Source organism: Lactuca serriola, chromosome 8 (genome assembly GCF_051521515.1).
Source record: "Lactuca serriola cultivar US96UC23 chromosome 8, Lser_US96UC23_V15, whole genome shotgun sequence".
In the NCBI taxonomy this organism is placed as follows: Eukaryota; Viridiplantae; Streptophyta; class Magnoliopsida; order Asterales; family Asteraceae; genus Lactuca; species Lactuca serriola.
This window is the reverse complement of record NC_136415.1, coordinates 89,199,970-89,207,255: the sequence shown is the minus strand read 5'-3', so window position 1 is coordinate 89,207,255 and position 7,286 is coordinate 89,199,970. Positions and strand designations below refer to the sequence as shown.

Genomic DNA, 7,286 nt, shown 5'->3' with positions numbered 1-7,286 from the left:
TCTTTTCTATCACTGGTTCTTCCTTTTGATATTATCCCCTCTCCTTCTGCTTGTATTTCTCCTCCTTAGCTTTCTTGTATTCTTCGTATGGGAGCCATTCCTTCTTCGGTTTCCGCCAATTTTCGTCATATCGATCACCAGTTGAATAGAATACTTGAGCCTTTTTATTTCCATTCTCATCCAAATCACAATCTTTTGTGAGATGGGGCCCTCTACAATTCTCACATCCTACCCGAATAGCATGGATTGTTTAATCCATTTTTTTCATCCTCCTATCAAGACTATCAAGCTTAGCTATCACCGCCGCCATGCTATCGTTTGTCGAGTTCACTACCCCCCGACTTACTTCGTTTCTTGGATTGTGGTATTCTCTAGAATGCTTAGAGAATTCTTTAATTAACTCCTTGATTACCGGGGGCGCCTTCTTCGTGAGTGGGCCTTGAGAATCGAGTAATTGCCTTGTGGTGACAATGACTCCATCATAGAAAATGGAGACCTCTTGTTGGCTATTAAGGTCGTGATGTGGGCAATTTCTAAGCAAACTCTTGTACCTTTCCCATGCTTCATAAAGAGATTCTCCGGGTTGTTGCTCGAAGTTGGCAATGGCTTTCTTTAGCTTGGCTATTTTGGAGGGCGGACAAAAGTGTCTATGAACTCCTCTTTCATCTTGGCCCATGTGGTGACCGATCCGGGAGGAAGTGACTTTAGCCAATCTTTTGCAGCTCCTTTGAACATGACTGGAAGCATGTGAAGAAGCTGGGTCTCGCGGGGGACATTCGGTACATTCAAGTAGTCGGCCACATCATTCACTTCGTCTAAGTGCTTGTAGGCGTCTTCGTGATCCTTCCCATAAAAAGGAATCTCCTTTAGTTGAGCGAGAATATGGCCTTTTAGTTCGAAAGTAGCGGTCGCGGGAATTGCAGGCTGCACAAGTCCCGGGCCGGTGTCATCGCGCATCCTCTTCTTCCAGTCCCCCATGGGGACTTCATCGATATTAGCCATAGTGATAGCTAAATCGTCTTCAAACTCAGAGTCGTGCTCGTATGTGGGATCTTCTTCTTCCTCGGTCTCGTATTTGATATCTTCTTGAATTGGGTCTTCAATTGTCAAAGAGGCACTGGATGCTCCGGATTTGCGGCTCCTCTTCTTGCTGAAAACGGACTTGAGGTTTTTGAGTGGCGAGTTCTTTGAGGAAGCGGATTCTCCAATGGCTTTGCCTTTGCTCCTCCTTAGTGCGGATTTCGGGTCTTCAAGAGGGGGGCACCAAAGGTGTATCAGATCCTCGGGTCATGAAACAACTGTAAACAAAACAGAAAACGTGTAAAAAGAACACAAATAAAATAAAAAGTTAAAGTTGAAACAACGATGTACTCGCCGAGTCGGCACGAGTGCACTCGGCGAGTTCAAGGCAAAAACAGAAAAAATTTTAGTGACTCTAAAAACGGAATTTTATTAAAACTAATTCTACTTACTGAATTATATTTTAAATAACTTTGTGTGAGATGAATCCCACACAAAGGATCGATTAAATTAGAATTTAATATTAATTTTAGAACCGTTCCCCGGCAACGGCACCAAAAACTTGATGTGTGCAAACTCACTTAGTTTTAAACCTACTTTCAATTGTAAAATAACACACAAAGGCAGTGAACCTATCAACTGTGGTATAGTTGGATAAGTAGGATATCGAACACAGGGAACGGCAAATTAAAACTAAAAACTAATTCTATCTAAATTAATTATTAAGAAGGGGGTTTCTCTAGTTTTACAAGACTAGAAACTTGCTAACTATTACTAATTTAAAAACTAGAAAACAAAGAATTAACTAGATTCAATAATTATGAAGGAACTTCTGTTTAGTTCAACTCAATTGATCATATGGTTGATTTCAAGGTAATGGTGCAATGGATTAATTCTTTTGTTGGTTACCGATCCAAGTGATTAGATTCGCATTCACTACACTAATCCTTAGCAAATAAACTAACTTAAACAGTGGCCAGTTGTCTAATCTAATTAGATTTACTAGATTAATTATTCGGGTTAATTTAGACTTGCAATAGTTAACTAATTTAATCTTTTAATTAACTTCTTGTTGATGGTCATCACACAAGCTTGCACCTGAATTTACTCAATTCTCTTATTAACTCTAGTTTCATATTCATTAATCCTAGACATATGGCATAGTGATCACATAGCATATGAGGTTAATAATCAATAGATGTTCATGCTAATCAATTATCTTCCTATTAACAGAAAATTAATTATTATTCACACACAAGGTTCTTTAGCAAGCTAAAATAACATAATCACCAACTTAGAATTAATCCTACCAATTAATCAAACCATAGTATCAATTTTGTATCCCCAAACAGAAGTCTAAAGGTTTTAGCTCATAATTGAAGTAAATAACAGCAAACAAATAAAGTCTAATTGTTTAACCATAATGACAAAACAAAAGATTAAGTGGAATGATGAAATTTTGCCTCAATTCTCCTTCGGGATTGAATTCTAGCTTCTCTCGTCGTCTCCTAGGGTTTTTCTGCCTTCTTAATCGCAGCTAAACTCTTCTGAATCGTTCCAAAAAATTTTCTCCATCATTCTAAGGAGTTATCTTTATATATACGAATTGACTCGTCGAGTCAGGTGGCGACTCGTCGAGTCCATCTCTCAGTCCCCATATTGTGATAAGTCTCTGGGATCCCGAGTCTTTATCTTCTCGAATCTTCGCTTGGACTCGCCGAGTAGTTGACCCTACTCGCCGAGTAGGTGTTATTTTTGGTGTTTTTCTTCTTTGTTCCATTCTCGATCTCTCAACCGCTTCTCCTGCTTCCTTCTGCTTCCGAGCTTCATTTTTGGACTGAAAATATAATTCAAACACTTTTAAGTACCTTTTGTCCATAAAATGCAATAATTTAGCTAATAAATGAATAAAAATCTATACTTAATATGAACTAAATATGCACATATCAATATACTCCCAAAAATCCCACAAATGATAGATCAAGATGGATAATAGCTCAAACAACGAATCATTACCTCAAGAGAAGACTCCAACAGAAGAATAAGCCAAAGTCTTGCAAATCCCCTTACTCCAAGCCTCTTAATGTTCAAAGATCTCTTCAACAACACTCCTTCAAGATCCAAATACTCTCTAATTCTCTCACAAACGAATATTAGGGTTTTTGGTCTTCAAGGGAGGTTAAAGAGGCTGGGGAGAGGGTATTATGTCCTTTATATAGGGCTCAACCCCCGGAATTAGGGTTTTATCCACACAGCACCAACTCGCCGAGTCCAGCCACCGATTCGCCGAGTTGGCCACATAACACGCGACCAGAATCGCGACCATACTCGTCGAGTCTACCCATGGACTCGCCGAGTTGACCACCCACATTTTCACTTTGAACCCTGAACTTGCACTCCAGAACTCGGTATGTTACAATTCTCCCCCACTTAAATTAGGCTTCACCCTTGAAGCCTGTGGCAACACAACTCCAGAAACTGCTCTAGCAATGCACCACCTGGCATTAACCAAACCAAGTTCCTCAAAACACTACCACCAAAACCTGAAACCCAACTCTTCCCCTGCGGTGTCCTGACCACCGGCTTCATCCTCTGATAACAACACTTATCAACCGAGTACCACTCCATGATACTTCACTCGTTCCAGATCACAACAATCACTTGACTCTTACGAGCTAGATATAACCCTGAACCATCGGGATCCCGACCCGGTACCACACTGCTATCATTTTCCTCGTCAGACATATCCTTCACCGAATTCACTGCTGAGACTTAACCTGCTCCCTTTCTGAGTCCAACTCTATCCCTTCCATGCTGACAGGATGACACATCCTTCAGCTTCAGAGCAACTCCCATGAGTTCTCCTTCGCGATCACATAGACATGCTGAACTGGCTCTAGCATCCTCGGGTTGGGAAAACCCGACACACTGACGACACCTCCAAACATCCCCCATGATGATTTACCACTACATGCATAATTTCTTGTTCACATCAAACTGAGAATCCAAGGATCCATCCTTGCATCCCTTCTAAGCCTCTTCAGCTCTACACTCTCGGAACTCCTTCCGTGACCTCAGCAGACATCCAACGCGGATGTGATTCCATACCACTGGCGCAAACACATTGCTTTCACTTCCGTGAACTTAGACTCCCTCTCGGAGCAACACACCTTTCCCTTTCCTTATCCAAGGAAATCTACTTGGCCGCCTTGTCACTACAACAAGTGCCACGGTGCTCGCTCAACGCTACACCATTCCCTTATAGCATAACCGCTATCCCATGCACCACACATGCTCTGAATCTGCTCTCAAGGACTCTCGAGTCCATGCACTACCTTCCACTAATCATGATCATTAATACCCAGGGCCAAAACTTCAGATGCTATCACATCGCAACATACTCATTCCATCTCCTCATACAGATCTATCAACACATGCAGAGTCTTCACCATGACTGGACCACCTTACCAGGCCTTCAGCCAATCTGGACCACTCTCAGAACCTTCAACATGTCTGGACCGCCCTCCAGGGCCTTCAGCTTGTCTGGACCGTCCTCCGAGCCTTCGGCCTGACTGGTACGCTCATCGGCCTCCAGTCTATCCGGACCGCTCAACTAGCATTCATCATCCTGAATTATCCCTCCAGGAAAACTCTCCCATGCATACTGTTCTAGCCCTTTAGGGTTTCTGAACTCTAACTCCATCCTACATACTCAATCTCAGCCTTATCCTAGGCCTTCCACAATCAATCACCATTTTTACTAAACCCTTGGTCTGTATCCCGCCCCGTTTGCTTGTCACTTGCTCATACCAGCCTACGCTCTTGGCTGACAGAACCGCTGCTGAATCCCAAACAGCTAATCAACCTCTCATGCTTGTCGATCTTCCGAAGAATTTTCCAATTCTCCCCACTTATAGCACTGACTATCAACCACCGGTCGCCATAACCGACCTCCCTTAACAACCCTACACAACACATTCCATTACACGCGAACTGATTCCTACCAGAATGAGCAACCTTCACAAAATTGCATATAAACACTGATCATCTCGGACTCGAAAGAAGCCCGACCTTCAGCTAACCACTCCTCAGACTGCAAATGCTACCCGACATTCAGACCAAAAGCCTGATTTCCCACTAACAATCCCCATGGATGATAACCAACGAAACTCCCAATACTAAAACCCTTAACCATACCATAACCCTCAAGGAACAAGCGAATACAATACCAAAAAAAATCACACAACGAGTCTAGCAGATATACAATACTCCATAATAATCACAAGATAACAAAATATCATGAAGGAAACATACCCGCAGCTGCATCCGGCACTGCCCTGACCTCCTCTGCTGTAAGCTGAAAAGCACGACCCTGAGCCCTCGGGGGCTCCGCTCCACCTTGACCTCCATTCGTAATCCTCAAAGTGGTCGGTGCTGGAGCCTGCACCGGTCCTGCAGCAAGCTGTGGACAGTTGACCCTCAAGTGTCCAACTTGATGGCAGTGATAACAAATCCTCAAATCCTGAACCGGAGCTGTCTGCCGACAATCCCTCGCATAATGTCCCTCCTTTCCGCACTTGCAGCATGCACCACCGGACCTACAAACTCTGGTGTGACCCTTCCCACACTTCCTACAAGCGCGACTGTTCTGATATCCCAATCTAGAATCAACGGTCTTGGACCGTTTCGGCGCTGGCTGCGACTGCACTGGAGCCTGCCTCTGCTCTCGCAACTGCAACTCAATCTCCAACTCACGCCGCATGTCGGCCTCCTGCAACTCTAACAACGTCTCGTACCTCTGCATAGACACAAACTGCCCGATATCCCTCTTGAGCATATTCAAATATCAGGACATCTGAGCCTGCTCTGAAGCAAACTTAGGACAAAACATCGCCCTCTCAGTGAACATCTTGGTGATCTCCGTCACCGACTCTGAATCCTGCTTCAGCTCCAGGAACTCCTGAGCTAATCTCTCCCTTTCAGCTCACGGAACATAGCGAGTACTGAACATCTCTCTGAACTGATCCCATGAAACCGCAGCTCGCTGCGCATCAGAATATGATCCCGTGGATAACCTCCACCAATCCTTCTCCCCGAGCCTCAAAAGGTTCACATCACACCTCACCCTTTGATCAGTAGGGCATGAACACGTGAAGAAACACCCTTCCACATCTGACAACCATCTTATAGCAACAATCAGGTCCTGAACTCCATTGAATGTAGGGGGCTTTGTATTATTGAAGTACCGATACTAGAAACCTCGACCGACTCCTCCCCCTGCTGCTGCCACAACCATTGCGGCTGCCGCGGCCACTGTCTACCTTCCACACCTACCCATATTTATATCAAGTATCACCACAACACCGTAGTGATGATCATACATAACAAGCACTCAATCCTCACTCCTAAAGGAACACTGGAAATCTCAAATAGAGAGAAACCCTAGGCTAGCAGGCATCATAAATTAGGCAACTCTATCATGCAATTCCTGAAGATCCCTAGCCTAGTACTAGCATGTCGTTCTATCATATCTCAAAAACAATTATCTTGTATGGTATTTTGGGGTTACTTACTGGCCCGCCCTCGTGGGGCCTACAGCCTATCCGGGCCGCTCGTTGGGCCTTCGGAATATCCGGTCCGCCCTGGGTATATTGGCCTACAGCACAAAGCAGGACCCGCCTCAACCCAACCCCAGTTCAACAACCATGTGCACATAAACATTCAATCATATAATACTTCACATCCACTAAAACCGATCTAGCAGATCACATAACATAACATCATCCTAACCAGGATACCGACCTAACCAGTCACGAACATATCATCATCCTATATACCAGGATACCGACCTTAACCAGGTCTCTAACATATACCAGCCTAATTACCAGGATGCAAACATATCAAGCAAAACATCACAACGATACCCGGATTACAATCCGATAAAGGGTCGGCCTTGGTGCCGTAGAGCCTGTCGATATAGTGAGGATAACTCACCTCGCAACTGCCGACTGAAGAGATAAGATCACGTTGCTCCAACCTCTGACACGAACTTCACCACTGATCAATAACCAAAACACTGAACTCAATAAATACCAAAATACCCCTGGAAGACAACTAGTCAACACAAGACTATCTGTACTCGTCAAGTCACCCCGTTGACTCGTCGAGTCCCTATGCTCTGAAACTCCCATAACATGACTCAATTCGTCGAGTCGCCCCAAGGCCCACCGAGTCCCACAACTCTGAGTCTAATCGTACTCAACTCA

The 7,286-nt window shown here is 44.2% G+C and overlaps 1 non-coding gene across 1 annotated transcript; it reads left to right on the top strand.

Moving 5' to 3' along the window:
* The first annotated feature begins 512 nt into the window (after positions 1-512).
* LOC145071651 (small nucleolar RNA R71) lies at positions 513-619 on the top strand. The gene has a single exon (XR_013690658.1). It is a non-coding gene; the product is annotated as a small nucleolar RNA R71 (small nucleolar RNA).
* Positions 620-7,286: the final 6,667 nt, after the last annotated feature.